Raw genomic sequence first — 17,505 nt, forward strand, 5'->3', positions numbered from 1 at the left:
CCTCCTCCTCCCTCCTTCTCCCTCCTCCTCCCTCCTTCTCCCTCCTCCCTCCTCCTCCCTCCTCCTCCCCCCTCCTCCTCCCCCCCTCCTCCTTGGGTGGTTAGAGGGGGGGGAATTAGGGAGGGGTTAATAGGGCCCTCGCACTTGCAGCTCTCTCTGCTCTGTCCCTGATTAGAGTCTCACTGTTGCCATGGAGAGCAGACAGCAAGCCGACCTCCCATGAGAAGCAGCATGCTCCTTCAGAGCCTCCTTCCATTATAGCCGAGCAGCACGTGCTACGTCTGTTGATTTTCAGTGACGCTATGTCTGTTGATTTTCACTGACGCTATGCCTGTTGATTTTCATTGACACTATGTCTGTTGATTTTCACTGATGCTCTGTCGGTTGATTTTCACAGCATTGGTACTATTCTTAGCAGCCATGAGTGACGGGCGAAAAAGGCTAAGTGGAGCAGGTTACCGAAAAAATGCAAAAATTAGGCGTGAAAAACAAGCCAGGGAGCTTGAACAGACAGGAAAAATTGAGCAATTTTTCACGAAACCTGTGGCTTCTTCTAATACTGAGCAGGGTGAGGAGGTAGTTGAAGATTTAACTGCTGACATCTGTGAAACTGATGTTGCTACATCATGCAGTTATGATACTTCCATAGCTACCAGTAGTACTAGTATTGCCAGAGAAACAGAGACTTCTGAATCAGGTCCTTCGAGTTCAGTAGAATTTGATGATCCTGTTGTACAAATAGGAGTGAGCTCTGACCCTGCTGAATGGGTTTTAAATGATTGCACCAGAGACCATGTGGCTAAACATGGAATAATTCAAAATGAGAATCTGGACTTTACACAGTCGAGAAGGCTGTATTCGGACCATTCTAGGTTGCTAACTAAACACCTTTTTGAAAAAGAAAACTTTAATGGAGAGAAACAAAAAAGGAGCTATTTGGTTTACTCCAAAAGCAAAGGAGTAGTGTTTTGTGCTCCATGTCGTTTGTTTGGTGGCAAATCCCAGTTGGCAGAGAGTGGCTTCAATGACTGGAAAAATGGCACGGCTCGATTAAATGAACACGAGCGTTCAGCTGAACACAAATCCTGCGTGCTATCTTTAAAATCGAGAGCATGTACACTGGGGAGAATTGATGAAAGTCTTACAAAGCAGCGTTCTGATGAAATTCAATATTGGAGAAATGTTTTAAAAAGAGTTGTTGCTGCAGTTAAGGCACTTGGCACTCGAGGACTTGCTTTCAGAGGGAAAGATGACCGTTTTGGTTCCACACTGTCACGGAACCATGAACCAGACGTACAACAAGAGATAAGTGAAAATAAGAAGGCTTTATTGAAAATAAAGCTGTAAAGCAAAAGTCCAAGCGGATGGTGAAACCGAAGCAGAGTCTTTGAGAGGCCAGGGGTCAGGAACCAGAAGGGTAGTCAGACGAAAACAGGATCAGGAACCAGCAGGGTAGTCAGACGAAGCCAGGATCAGGAACCAGCAGAGTAGTCAGACGAAGCCAGGATCAGGAACCAGAAGCAGCAGCAGTCTTAGAAGCATGTGAACACAGGAGGACCAAGCAAGGAACTGAAGCCACAGACCTCCTATATATATGAGCTAGGCATCCAGCTCCTCCCAGTGGGAAGGAGGAGCCGCAGGGTGAAAGGCTACAAGAAACCCAGAAACCAAGATGGCCGCCAGCACATGTCAAACGAAGGAGAACAGCAAGAAGGTAAGACCATGACAGTACCTCCCCCTCAAGGGCCCCTCCTCCGCGGAGCAAAAAACGGTTTCTGAGGGAAGCGTGCGTGGAAGGCTCGGAGCAAGGCAGGAGCATGGACATCTGCGGAGGGAACCCAGGAACGCTCCTCTGGACCATAACCACGCCAATGGACCAAAAACTGCACCCGACCGCGGACCAGGCGTGAGTCCAGGATATTGCTCACCTCATACTCCTCACGATTGCCCACTCGGACCGGACGAGGCCGAGGAACCGAGGAAGTGAAACGATTACACACCAGTGGCTTCAACAGGGAGACATGAAACACGTTAGAGATCCGCATGCCAGGAGGAAGCGCAAGGGCATAGGCTACCGGGTTTACCCTGCGAAGCACTCGGAAGGGACCAACAAAGCGAGGCGCCAGCTTGGGAGTGGGCACTCGAAGGTTGAGGTTGCGGGTGGACAACCATACACGGTCTCCGACCTGGTAGGAAGGAGCAGGCGCTCGTCTGCGATCAGCCTGGAGTCTCTGGCGCTGCGCAGAGGCCTCAAGGGACTTCTGGATCTGTACCCAAGAAGCACGTAGGAGGGAAAGGTGATCCTCCACAGCCGGAATATCCTGGGGAGAGAATACCTCCGGTAACACGGCAGGTTGGAACCCATAATTGGCCATGAAGGGAGACGTCCTAGAGGAAGAGTTCACCGCCGTGTTCCTGGCAAACTTAGCCCAAGGCAGGAGGTCAACCCAATTGTCTTGGTGATCGGAGACATAGCAACGAAGGAATTGCTCCAAGGCCTGATTGGATCGTTCTGCGGCCCCATTGGACTGAGGGTGGTAGGCCGAGGAGAAGGAGAGATGAATCCCCAACTGGGAGCAAAAGGCGCGCCAGAACCTGGACACAAACTGACTCCCCCGATCCGACACAATCTCCTTGGGCAAACCGTGCAACCGGAAGACCTCCCTGGCAAAAATCGTGGCCAACTCTTGTGCAGAGGGTAACTTCTTGAGAGGAACACAGTGGCACATTTTGGAAAACCGATCCACAATCATGAGAATGACCGTATGGCCTCAGGATGCAGGGAGGTCCACAATGAAATCCATCCCCAGGTGTGACCATGGGCGCTCCCCGGTGGCTATGGGTTGCAGAAGGCCCAACGGAAGGTGCCGAGGGGACTTACTCTGGGCACAAACGGAGCATGCCGCTACATATGCGGCGATGTCGGAACGTAGGGAAGGCCACCAGAACAGACGTGAAACAGCCCAGGACAGCTGATTCTTTCCAGGATGCCCCGCGGTCTTGGAGTTATGGTAGGTTCGCAACAACCGAGTGCGCAACTCCTCAGGCACAAAACATCTGCCGTTGGGTCTCCCAGAGGGAGCACCAGATTGAGCCGCCAAAATCTGCTCACCCAGGGGAGAGGTCAGGCTGGTGCGAATGGCGGCCAGGATCTGATTCGGAGGTATGACCGAAGTCGGAATCGACTCCTCCCTGGACAGCTCGGAGTACTGCCGTGATAGGGCATCCGCTCTGATGTTCTTGGAACCGGGTAGGTAGGAGACCACGTAATTAAAACGTGACAAGAACAGAGCCCATCTGGCCTGACGTGGTGTCAATCTCTTGGCCTCAGAAAGGTAGGTCAGATTCTTATGGTCCGTCAGGATGAGAACCGGAACCACCGAACCCTCGAGCAAGTGCCTCTATTCTTTAAGGGCCTGCACGATGGCCAATAACTCCCTGTCACCAATCTGATAGTTGCACTCCGCGGAAGACAGTTTCCGGGAGTAAAACCCACAAGGAAGCAGAGGACCCTCTGGTGTTCTACGCTGAGACAGAAGGGCGCCTACTCCCGTCTCAGACGCGTCCACCTCGAGGACAAAGGGCAACCCAGGGTTGGGATGCGACAGAATCGGAGCCGACACAAAAGCGGACTTTAGGGCCTCAAAAGCTCGGATGGCCTCGAGCGGCCAGACCTGGGAATTACTGCCCTTCCTGGTCAGATCCGTGAGAGGCTTGGCCAGCATGGAAAAGTCCCTGATGAACTTCCGATAATAATTGGCGAAGCCCAAAAAGCGCTGCAGGGAACGAAGACCACTGGGCTGGGGCCACTGTAAGACAGCCGAAACCTTCTCAGGATCCATGGAGAACCCCTCAGCGGAAATGATGTAACCTAAGAAGGTTACCTGGGATCGGTGAAATTCGCATTTCTCAAGCTTACCGAACAGCTTGTTCTCTCGTAACCGTTGCAACACTCGTCTGACATCCAGAATGTGGGCCTCCATGGATTCAGAATATACCAAGATGTCATCCAAATAGACCACCACACACTGCTGCAACAGGTCACGGAAAACATCGTTGATGAATTCCTGAAAGACTGCGGGCGCATTGCACAACCCAAAGGGCATAACCAAGGATTCATAATGACCGGTCCTGGTGTTAAACGCGGTCTTCCACTCATCGCCCGCCTTGATCCTTACCAGGTTATATGCCGCCCTCAGGTCGAGTTTGGTAAAGACCGTGGCCCCTTTAAGGCGATCGAACAGCTCGGAAATCAAGGGTATCGGGTAAGCGTTCTTGATCGTGATGCGATTGAGACCCCTGTAATCGATGCAAGGCCTCAACTCACCGCCCTTCTTTTTCACAAAGAAAAATCCAGCCCCTGCCGGGGACGAGGATTTGCGAATGTGTCCGCGTGAAAGCGCCTCCCTCACGTACTCCTCCATGGCCTCATTCTCCGCTACCGACAGTGGATAGACTTTGCCACGAGGAGGAACGGCACCAGGTTGTAACTCTATGGCACAATCGTATGGGCGGTGCGGAGGTAGGGCAACCGCGCGCACCTTATCGAATACATCACGGTACTCCTCGTATTCAGGAGGCAACAGAGAGTCTGAGGAAGTACACAGCAACTTGACAGACCCATGGATGCAACTAGCCCCACACTGCGGTGACCACGAGAGGATCTCGGCCGATCTCCAATCGAAAGTCGGATTATGCTTCTGGAGCCAGGGGTACCCCAAGACCACCGAGTAGTGTGGAGACGAAATAACCTGGAGGCAGACCGACTCTCTGTGAACGGCACCAATGGCTATCCCCACTGGAAGGGTCTCATGAGTCACGTGTGGCGGCAGAAGAGGTCTGCCGTCTATCGCCTCAAGAGCCAGTGGAGAACCTCGAGCCTGCAGAGGAATGGAATTGGCGGCAGCGAACACACTATCAATGAACAAACCACCAGCACCAGAGTCCACCAACGCCTGGGTCATCACCGAGCCCCCGACCCAGGAGAGGACAACAGTGATCAGTGGTTTGTCAACACGGGAAACCGGGGACGAGGAGACTCCACCCAAGATCTGCCCCCGACAGGATCTCAGGTGCGAGCGTTCTCCCGGACGGTTCGGACATGCCAACCGAAAATGCCCACCGAGACCACAGTACATGCATCGGCCCTCGCGTCTCCGGAGTACCCTCTCCCCCTCGGACAGGCGAGCAAACCCCAGCTGCATGGGTTCACCCCCAGACAAGTCATCCCCAGGAGGCGTGGGAGGAGAGGGAGGCACGGGTGGGACAGCAAACGTAGGCGCCAATCTGTTAGAAGACCTCCGCAGGCTCTCCTTAAAGGAAGGTCTCTCCCTGAGTCTGGTGTCAATCAAAATCAGGAAAGAAATAAGAGACTCGAGCTCCACTGGTAGGTCCTTAGCTGCAACCTCATCCTTCAAGGCATCCGAGAGACCATGAGAGAAAGCAGCGACCAGAGCCTCATTATTCCAGCCCACCTCTGCTGCCAGGGTACGAAACTCAATGGCGTATTCAGCTACGGATCGTGAACCCTGTCTGATGGACATAAGGAGCTTCGCAGCAGAGGCAGCACGAGCCGGCACATCGAATACCTTCCGAAGAGAAGCAACAAAACCGGAAAACTCGGCAACCACCGGATTGTTGTTCTCCCATAAAGGGCTGGCCCAGGCCAAGGCCTTGTCCGAGAGCAGCGAGATCAAGAAGCCCACCTTTGATCTCTCAGTAGGAAAGGCATGTGGCAGCAACTTGAAATAAATGCCCACCTGGTTAAGGAAACCTCGGCACTGAGTTGGCTCTCCCCCAAAGCGCTGTGGAAGAGGGGCAGAACCGGTCATACCCCGAAACACCGCAGGCGCAACAACAGGTGTCGGAGTAGACTCTGGCGCAACAACCGGAGCGGCAGTAGGAGCGACAACCGACCCATCGGCAACGGGAGCGAAATGAGCCGTGCGTTCAAGCAGGGTTAGCAACGCCACAGCGAACCGACCCAACAGGTGATCCTGCTGATCAAGTCTGGCAACCAGCATGGGTAGCGAGGATGGCCCTGTACCGTCAGAATTCATGGCTTGGTCCTAATGTCACGGAACCATGAACCAGACGTACAACAAGAGATAAGTGAAAATAAGAAGGCTTTATTGAAAATAAAGCTGTAAAGCAAAAGTCCAAGCGGATGGTGAAACCGAAGCAGAGTCTTTGAGAGGCCAGGGGTCAGGAACCAGAAGGGTAGTCAGACGAAGCCAGGATCAGGAACCAGCAGGGTAGTCAGACGAAGCCAGGATCAGGAACCAGCAGAGTAGTCAGACGAAGCCAGGATCAGGAACCAGAAGCAGCAGCAGTCTTAGAAGCATGTGAACACAGGAGGACCAAGCAAGGAACTGAAGCCACAGACCTCCTATATATATGAGCTAGGCATCCAGCTCCTCCCAGTGGGAAGGAGGAGCCGCAGGGTGGAAGGCTACAAGAAACCCAGAAACCAAGATGGCCGCCAGCACATGTCAAACGAAGGAGAACAGCAAGAAGGTAAGACCATGACACACACATAACGGAAACTACATGATGATGTTTGAATTTCTGTCAGAATTTGACCCATTTATAGCAGAACACATTGCCCGTTACGGCAATGCAGGAAAAGGAGTCACATCTTACCTCTCATTCACTACCTGTGAGCAGTTTATTCAGCTTATGGCAGATTCTGTTACAAAGCAGATAGTTAAGGAGGCAAAGGCTGCTAAATATTACTCTATCAGTGTTGATTCAACACCGGATAGCTCCCACACGGATCAGCTGGCCTTCATCTTAAGGTATGTCAAGGAAGATGGCTTACCGATTGAGCACTTTCTACATTTTATTCCAAATCCTGGACATAAATCGGAACAACTGGCTGAAGTGGTCCTCACCACTCTTAAGTCATATGATCTTGATATTGCCAACTGTCGTGGTCAATCATATGACAATGCAAGCAATATGTCTGGCCATTATAGAGGATTGCAAGCCAGAATTCTGGAAAGAAACCCACTTGCTGTGTATATTCCATGCGCTGCACACTCTTTAAATCTAGTAGGGAAGCATGCTGCTGAAAGTTGTCCTGAAGCCTGTTCATTCTTTGGTCTCCTACAGTACCTTTACATTTTTTTTACTGCTTCCACTCACAGATGGGAGATTTTACAAAAACACTTATCATCTGTGCCAAACACTGTAGCGGTAAAGAGATTATCTGACACACGATGGTCAGCCAGGGAAGATGCCTGTCGAAGCTTAAATCGAAATTGGACTCAAGTAATCGAAGCCTTAACAAAAATTAAGGAAAATACCGCAGAGGCACCAGGAACATGCAAGGAAGCTGAAGGTCTTCTGAATAAAATACAACGTCTGGAGACTGCACTTATGAGTGGTTTGTGGGGTACTATCCTGGATAGATTTGGTGCAGTTAGTAAAAAACTCCAAAGCATTGGTATTGATGTTGGAATTGTAGGGGAGCTATATGAGTCACTGATCCAGTTTGTTCGAGAAACCAGAGGCCTATTCCCGACTTTTGAAGCTGCTGCAATGGAAAAATCTGTTGTGAAGGATTATGAGACTAAGAGGAAAGGTGTACAAGCACGGAAAGTTTCAGCAACTTCCAGCAAGACACAGGCAGAGGTAGCCCAAGAAAACTTTCGCATTAACACCTTTTATGTTATTTGTGACAACTTAGTTGCTAAACTTATGAGAAGAAAAACAGCATATGACTCTTTCGTTGGAAAGTTTAAATTCATTACTGAACTATCAAAAACTGAGCCATCAGCAATTTCACAGCATGCAAATAACCTTTGTTCTTCTTACAGCAAAGACTTGGAACAGGAGTGTTTTGTTGATGAGTGCCTCCACTTTCGTTCATACTTAATAAGTTCTTCTGCAGAAGATACCTCTGTTCTGGTGATGTTCCGAGTGATAAGAGAGAGAGGATTGCAAAGTATTTATTTAAATGTGGACATTGCTCTCAGAATGTTTTTGTGTACTGCAGCAACAAACTGCTCAGCTGAGCGTTCTTTCTCGACTTTGAAGCGAGTGAAGAACTACTTGCGATCCAGAATGGGAGAGGAAAGATTGAACTCCCTGGCAGTGTTGGCAATAGAGTCTGAACTCACAAAATCTTTGGACTATGAAGAGCTCATCAACAGCTTTGCCACACAGAGAGTTCGGCGAAAGGCATTTTAGTTTCCAAGTATAATTTAGATCTAATAGTCTAATATTCAACAGTTTGCACTTAAGTCAGAAATGTTTACAGTTTAATTTGTTGTATTCAACAAGTTGCATTTCAGTTTAATATATTAATATATTTAATTAAAGTCATCTAAGTTATTAAAAACCTCATCGTGTCCGTTTCAGGATAAATTAATTGATGTAAGTAAATGGTGTGTGAAAGTCTGTGCTATGGCTAAAGTAATGTAATGGACTGGATGTGTTGATATGTACAGTGGCATTGTCTTGTATGAATGACACAAATTGTGTATGCATGTCCAGCAACAGCTGTTGAAGCCTTGGTGCTGTTACTGCTCATGTGGACTCTGGACTGACCACGTGCTAATTCAAACAATTTGAAGACGTGATCAATATAGTATAGTTGACCTGGATGACTGATCTTTGTAAAGTGGTTGAATTTACACTTTATATTATTATATGTAAAGATTCTCTTAAAATAATAGATGCAAAATTTGGTGCAGAAAACACAAAATATTGTCCTTCGTTATTCACTTTTAAATACAGAAAAGAAGATGTGAAGCTCCGACAGGAAAGGGTGGGGCCTAAAGAGGAAGGGGTGGGGTTTACAGAGGAAGGGGTTTGGCCGTGACAGGAAGGGGTGGGTTAAATTTATATTAGGGGGTGCCCGAGTTTAGTCTCGCCTAGGGCAGCACAAAACCAAGATACACCACTGCCTCCACCTCCTCCTCATCCTCGTCCTCCTCGTCCTCCAGTAGTGGGCCCTGTCTGGCCACATTTGTACCTGGCCTCTGGTGTTGCAAAAAACCTCCCTCTGAGTCACTTCGAAGAGACTAGCCTGAAAGTGCTAAAAATGACCCCTCTTCCTTCTCTTCCTCCTGGGCCACCTCCTCTTCCATCATCGCCGTAAGTGTTTTCTCAAGGAGACATAGAAGTGGTATTGTAACGCTGATAACGGCGTCATCGCCACTGGCCATGTTGGTGGAGTACTCGAAACAGCGCAACAGGGCACACAGGTCTCGCATGGAGGCCCAGTCATTGGTGGTGAAGTGGTGCTGTTCCGCAGTGCGACTGACCCGTGCGTGCAGCAGCTGAAACTCCACTATGGCCTGCTGCTGCTCGCACAGTCTGTCCAGCATGTGCAAGGTGGAGTTCCACCTGGTGGGCACATCGCATATGAGGCGGTGAGCAGGAAGGCCGAAGTTACGCTGTAGCGCAGACAGGCGTGCAGCAGCAGAGTGTGAACACCGGAAGCGCGAACAGACGGCCCGCACTTTATGCAGAAGCTCTGACATGTCGGGGTAGTTGCGAATGAACTTCTGCACCACCAAATTCAGCACATGTGCCAGGCAAGGGATGTGCGTCAAACCGGCTAGTCCCAGAGCTGCAACGAGATTTCGCCCATTATCGCACACCACCAGGCCGGGCTTGAGGCTCACCGGCAGCAACCACTCGTCGGTCTGTTGTTCTATACCCCGCCACAACTCCTGTGCGGTGTGGGGCCTGTCCCCCAAACATATGAGTTTCAGAATGGCCTGCTGACATTTACCCCGGGCTGTGCTGAAGTTGGTGGTGAAGGTGTGTGGCTGACTGGATGAGCAGGTGGAAGAAGAGGAGGAGGAAGCTGAGTAGGAGGAGGAGGAGACAGGAGGCAAAGAATGTTGCCTGCGATACTTGGCAGCGGAAGGACGTTAATGCCTCGCTTCAGGCTCTGATGGCACAGCGTGCAAACCACTCGGGTCTTGTCGTCAGCACATTGTTTGAAGAAGTGCCATGCCAGGGAACTCCTTGAAGCTGCCTTTGGGGTGCTCGGTCCCAGATGGCGGCGGTCAGTAGCAGGCGGAGTCTCTTGGCGGCGGGTGTTCTGATTTTGCCCACTGCTCCCTCTTTTGCTACGCTGTTGGCTCGGTCTCACCACTGCCTCTTCCTCCGAACTGTGAAAGTCAGTGGCACGACCTTCATTCCATGTGGGGTCTAGGACCTCATCGTCCCCTGCATCGTTTTCCACCCAGTCTTGATCCCTGACCTCCTGTTCAGTCTGCACACTGCAGAAAGACGCAGCAGTTGGCACCTGTGTTTCGTCATCATCAGAGACGTGCTGAGGTGGTATTCCCATGTCCTCATCATCATGAAAAATAAGTGGTTGTGCGTTAGTGCATTCTATCTCTTCCACCCTTGGGGAAGGCCTAGGTGGATGCCCTAGGGAAACCCTGGCAGCAGAGTCTTCAAACAGCATAAGAGACTGCTGCATAACTTGAGGCTCAGACAGTTTCCCTGATATGCATGGGGGTGATGTGACAGACCGATGGGCTTGGTTTTCATGCGCCATCTGTGCGCTTTCTGCAGAAGACTGGGTGGGAGATAATGTGAACGTGCTGGATCCACTGTCGGCCACGCAATTGACTAATGCCTGTACCTGCTCAGGCCTTACCATCCTTAGAACGGCATTGGGCCCCACCAAATATCGCTGTAAATTCTGCTGGCTACTGGGACCTGAGGTAGTTGGTTCACTAGGACGTGTGGCTGTGGCAGAACGGCCACGTCCTCTCCCAGCACCAGAGGGTCCACTAACACCACCACGACCATGTCCACGTCCGCGTCCCTTATTAGATGTTTTCCTCATTGTTCCCGTTCACCACAATTTTGAGAATGGCAAATTTTGGAATAGTTTTTCACCCCAGAACAAAAACTGTGCTTTTACTGTCACTACAAATAACTTGACCAGCTCAAACAGTACAGATTTGGTTGAATAGATTTGGTTGACAGGTATACGTTTAATCACAGAATTAGACTTGTATCTGCACGGTAGCGTGTGTGTTAAGTTTTTCTGAATGACACTATCAGCACCTTGAATCTAAGATATCCTTTTTGGGATAGATTTCAAGTAGGCCTCATATAGCATAAACTACTTATTTTAAGAATGTCAAATTTGGGAATAGTTTTTCACCCCAGAACAAAAACTGTGCTTTTATGGTCACTACAAATAACTTGACCAGCTCAAACAGTACAGATTTGGTTGAATAGAAATGTGAGGCCTATTTTTTTTTGCGCTGTGTGACAGGTATACGTTTAATCACAAAATTAGACTTGTATCTGCACGGTAGCGTGTGTGTTAAGTTTTTCTGAATGACACTATCAGCACCTTGAATCTAAGATATCCTTTTTGGGATAGATTTCAAGTAGGCCTCATATAGCATAAACTACTTATTTTGAGAATGGCAAATTTGGGAATAGTTTTTACCCCCAGAACAAAAACTGTGCTTTTACGATCACTACAAATAACTTGACCAGCTCAAACAGTACAGATTTGGTTGAATAGAAATGTGAGACCTATTTTTTTTTTGCGCTGTGTGACAGGTATAGGTTTAATCACAGAATTAGACTTGTATCTGCACGGTAGCGTGTGTGTTAAGTTTTTCTGAATGACACTATTAGCACCTTGAATCGAAGATATCCTTTTTGGGATAGATTTCAAGTAGGCCTCATATAGCATAAACTACTTATTTTGAGAATGTCAAATTTGGGAATAGTTTTTCAACCCAGAACAAAAACTGTGCTTTTATGGTCACTACAAATAACTTGACCAGCTCAAACAGTACAGATTTGGTTGAATAGAAATGTGAGACCTATTTTTTTTTGCGCTGTGTGACAGGTATACGTTTAATCACAGCATTAGACTTGTATCTGCACGGTAGCGTGTGTGTTAAGTTTTTCTGAATGACACTATCAGCACCTTGAATCTAAGATATCCTTTTTGGGATAGATTTCAAGTAGGCCTCACATAGCATAAACTACTTAGTTATTTTGAGAATGTCAAATTTGGGAATAGTTTTTCACCCCAGAACAAAAACTGTGCTTTAACTGTCACTACAAATAACTTGACCAGCTCAAACAGTACAGATTTGGTTGAATAGAAATGTGAGGCCTATTTTTTTTTGCGCTGTGTGACAGGTATACGTTTAATCACAGAATTAGACTTGTATCTGCACGGTAGCGTGTGTGTTAAGCTTTTCTGAATGACACTATCAGCACCTTGAATCTAAGATATCCTTTTTGGGATAGATTTCAAGTAGGCCTCATATAGCATAAACTACCTATTTTAAGAATGTCAAATTTGGGAATAGTTTTTCACCCCAGAACAAAAACTGTGCTTTTATGGTCACTACAAATAACTTGACCAGCTCAAACAGTACAGATTTGGTTGAATAGAAATGTGAGGCCTATTTTTTTTTGCGCTGTGTGACAGGTATACGTTTAATCACAGAATTAGACTTGTATCTGCACGGTAGCGTGTGTGTTAAGTTTTTCTGAATGACACTATCAGCACCTTGAATCTAAGATATCCTTTTTGGGATAGATTTCAAGTAGGCCTCATATAGCATAAACTACTTATTTTGAGAATGGCAAATTTGGGAATAGTTTTTACCCCCAGAACAAAAACTGTGCTTTTACGATCACTACAAATAACTTGATCAGCTCAAACAGTACAGATTTGGTTGAATAGAAATGTGAGACCTATTTTTTTTTTGCGCTGTGTGACAGGTATAGGTTTAATCACAGAATTAGACTTGTATCTGCACGGTAGCGTGTGTGTTAAGTTTTTCTGAATGACACTATTAGCACCTTGAATCGAAGATATCCTTTTTGGGATAGATTTCAAGTAGGCCTCATATAGCATAAACTACTTATTTTGAGAATGTCAAATTTGGGAATAGTTTTTCAACCCAGAACAAAAACTGTGCTTTTATGGTCACTACAAATAACTTGACCAGCTTAAACAGTACAGATTTGGTTGAATAGAAATGTGAGACCTATTTTTTTTTGCGCTGTGTGACAGGTATACGTTTAATCACAGCATTAGACTTGTATCTGCACGGTAGCGTGTGTGTTAAGTTTTTCTGAATGACACTATCAGCACCTTGAATCTAAGATATCCTTTTTGGGATAGATTTCAAGTAGGCCTCACATAGCATAAACTACTTAGTTATTTTGAGAATGTCAAATTTGGGAATAGTTTTTCACCCCAGAACAAAAACTGTGCTTTTACTGTCACTACAAATAACTTGACCAGCTCAAACAGTACAGATTTGGTTGAATAGAAATGTGAGGCCTATTTTTTTTTGCGCTGTGTGACAGGTATACGTTTAATCACAGAATTAGACTTGTATCTGCACGGTAGCGTGTGTGTTAAGCTTTTCTGAATGACACTATCAGCACCTTGAATCTAAGATATCCTTTTTGGGATAGATTTCAAGTAGGCCTCATATAGCATAAACTACTTAGTTATTTTGAGAATGTCAAATTTTGGAATAGTTTTTCACCCCAGAACAAAAACTGTGCTTTTACGGTCACTACAAATAATTTGACCAGCTCAAACAGTACAGATTTGGTTGAATAGAAATGTGAGGCCTATTTTTTTTGCGCTGTGTGACAGGTATACGTTTAATCACAGAATTAGACTTGTATCTGCACGGTAGCGTGTGTGTTAAGTTTTTCTGAATGACACTATCAGCACCTTGAATCTAAGATATCCTTTTTGGGATAGATTTCAAGTAGGCCTCATATAGAATAAACTACTTATTTTGAGAATGTCAAATTTGGGAATAGTTTTTCACCCCAGAACAAAAACTGTGCTTTTACGGTCACTACAAATAACTTGACCAGCGAAAACAGTACAGATTTGGTTGAATAGAAATGTCAGGTCTATTTTTTAGGCGCTGGGTGACAGGCTCAGCCTGCACCTGATGTAGTATATGGCCAAAAATTAACCACACTGTTGATGGTTAAATGCACTTGGGTGACACAGGCTCAGCCTGCACCTGATGTAGTATATGGCCAAAAATTAACCACACTGTTGATGGTTAAATGCACTTGGGTGACACAGGCTCAGCCTGCACCTGATGTAGTATATGGCCAAAAAATAACCACACTGTTGATGGTTAAATGCACTTGGGTGACACAGGCTCAGCCTGCACCTGATGTAGTATATGGCCAAAAAATAACCAGACTGTTGATGGTTAAATGCACTTCGGTGACACAGGCTCAGCCTGCAGCTGATGTAGGATATAGCAAAAAATAACTACACTATTGATGGTTAAAAGCACTTGGTGGTAGCTTGTGCTGGCGCACCACAAGCCACAAAATGGCCGCCGATCACCCCAGAAAAAAGTGATCTAAAAACGCTCTGGGCAGCCTAAAAAAAGTGAGCAAGTCGATATTAGCACTTCAATGATCCACAGATGGAGATCGATCACAGAATGAAGTCTTTTGGAGGAGTTAATCTGCCTAATCTCGCCCTAACGTCCCAGCAGCAACCTCTCCCTATGCTTGAATCAGCAGAGTGACGTGCAGCGCTACGTGACCCAAGCTTATATAGAGGCTGGGTCACATGCTGCACTGGCCAATCACAGCCATGCCAATAGTAGGCAAGGCTGTGATGGCCTCTTGGGGCAAGTAGTATGACGCTCGTTGATTGGCTGCTTTGCAGCCTTTCAAAAAGCGCCAAGAAAGCACCGAACCCGAACCCGGACTTTTACGAAAATGTTCGGGTTCGGGTCCATGTCACGGACACCCCAAAATTCGGTACGAACCCGAACTATACAGTTCGGGTTCGCTCATCCCTACACTTAACCACTCAGCTATAATATATAATATATATATATATATACACACTCACCTAAAGAATTATTAGGAACACCATACTAATATGGTGTTGGACCCCCTTTTGCCTTCAGAACTGCCTTAATTCTACGTGGCATTGATTCAACAAGGTGCTGATAGCATTCTTTAGAAATGTTGGCCCATATTGATAGGATAGCATCTTGCAGTTGATGGAGATTTGAGGGATTCACATCCAGGGCATGATGCTCCCGTTCAACCACATCCCAAAGATGCTCTATTGGGTTGAGATCTGGTGACTGTGGGGGCCATTTTAGTACAGTGAACTCATTGTCATGTTCAAGAAACCAATTTGAAATGATTCGAGCTTTGTGACATGGTGCATTATCCTGCTGGAAGTAGCCATCAGAGGATGGATACATGTTCTCATTCTGTTTACACCAAATTCGGACTCTACCATTTGAATGTCTCAACAGAAATCGAGACTCATCAGACCAGGCAACATTTTTCCAGTCTTCAACAGTCCAATTTTGGTGAGCTCGTGCAAATTGCAGCCTCTTTTTCCTATTTGTAGTGGAGATGAGTGGTACCCGGTGGGGTCTTCTGCTGTTGTAGCCCATCCGCCTCAAGGTTGTGCGTGTTGTGGCTTCACAAATGCTTTGCTGCATACCTCGGTTGTAACGAGTGGTTATTTCAGTCAACGTTGCTCTTCTATCAGCTTGAATCAGTCGGCCCATTCTCCTCTGACCTCTAGCATCCACAAGGCATTTTTGCCCACAGGACTGCCGCATACTGGATTTTTTCCCTTTTCACACCATTCTTCGTAAACCCTAGAAATGGTTGTGCGTGAAAATCCCAGTAACTGAGCAGATTGTGAAATACTCAGACTGGCCCGTCTGGCACCAACAACCATGCCACGCTCAAAATTGCTTAAATCACCTTTCTTTCCCATTCTGACATTCAGTTTGGAGTTCAGGAGATTGTCTTGACCAGGACCACCCCCCTAAATGCATTGAAGCAACTGCCATGTGATTGGTTGACTAGATAATTGCATTAATGAGAAATAGAACAGGTGTTCCTAATAATTTTTTAGGTGAGTGTATACAGGGAGTGCAGAATTATTAGGCAAGTTGTATTTTTGAGGATTAATTTTATTATTGAACAACAACCATGTTCTCAATGAACCCAAAAAACTCATTAATATCAAAGCTGAATATTTTTGGAAGTAGTTTTTAGTTTGTTTTTAGTTTTAGCTATTTTAGGGGGATATCTGTGTGTGCAGGTGACTATTACTGTGCATAAGTATTAGGCAACTTAACAAAAAACAAATATATACCCATTTCAATTATTTATTTTTACCAGTGAAACCAATATAACATCTCAACATTCACAAATATACATTTCTGACATTCAAAAACAAAACAAAAACAAATCAGTGACCAATATAGCCACCTTTCTTTGCAAGGACACTCAAAAGCCTGCCATCCATGGATTCTGTCAGTGTTTTGATCTGTTCACCATCAACATTGCGTGCAGCAGCAACAACAGCCTCCCAGACACTGTTCAGAGAGGTGTACTGTTTTCCCTCCTTGTAAATCTCACATTTGATGATGGACCACAGGTTCTCAATAGGGTTCAGATCAGGTGAACAAGGAGGCCATGTCATTAGATTTTCTTCTTTTATACCCTTTCTTGCCAGCCACGCTGTGGAGTACTTGGACGCGTGTGATGGAGCATTGTCCTGCATGAAAATCATGTTTTTCTTGAAGGATGCAGACTTCTTCCTGTACCACTGCTTGAAGAAGGTGTCTTCCAGAAACTGGCAGTAGGACTGGGAGTTGAGCTTGACTCCATCCTCAACCCGAAAAGGCCCCACAAGCTCATCTTTGATGATACCAGCCCAAACCAGTACTCCACCTCCACCTTGCTGGCGTCTGAGTCGGACTGGAGCTCTCTGCCCTTTACCAATCCAGCCACGTGCCCATCCATCTGGCCCATCAAGACTCACTCTCATTTCATCAGTCCATAAAACCTTAGAAAAATCAGTCTTGAGATATTTCTTGGCCCAGTCTTGACGTTTCAGCTTGTGTGTCTTGTTCAGTGGTGGTCGTCTTTCAGCCTTTCTTACCTTGGCCATGTCTCTGAGTATTGCACACCTTGTGCTTTTGGGCACTCCAGTGATGTTGCAGCTCTGAAATATGGCCAAACTGGTGGCAAGTGGCATCTTGGCAGCTGCACGCTTGACTTTTCTCAGTTCATGGGCAGTTATTTTGCGCCTTGGTTTTTCCACACGCTTCTTGCGACCCTGTTGACTATTTTGAATGAAACGCTTGATTGTTCGATGATCACGCTTCAGAAGCTTTGCAATTTTAAGAGTGCTGCATCCCTCTGCAAGATATCTCACTATTTTTGACTTTTCTGAGCCTGTCAAGTCCTTCTTTTGACCCATTTTGCCAAAGGAAAGGAAGTTGCCTAATAATTATGCACACCTAATATAGGGTGTTGATGTCATTAGACCACACCCCTTCTCATTACAGAGATGCACATCACCTAATATGCTTAAGTGGTAGTAGGCTTTCGAGCCTATACAGCTTGGAGTAAGACAACATGCATAAAGAGGATGATGTGGTCAAAATACTCATTTGCCTAATAATTCTGCACGCAGTGTATATATATATATATATATATATA

The 17,505-nt window shown here is 46.5% G+C and overlaps 1 pseudogene; it reads left to right on the plus strand.

Annotated features, from left to right (window-relative positions):
* Positions 1 to 420: 420 nt before the first annotated feature.
* On the plus strand, positions 421 to 8,236 carry LOC120993857 (annotated as a pseudogene).
* The last annotated feature ends 9,269 nt before the right edge of the window (positions 8,237 to 17,505 follow it).

Source organism: Bufo bufo, chromosome 3, assembly GCF_905171765.1.
Source record: "Bufo bufo chromosome 3, aBufBuf1.1, whole genome shotgun sequence".
Lineage (NCBI taxonomy): Eukaryota > Metazoa > Chordata > Amphibia > Anura > Bufonidae > Bufo > Bufo bufo.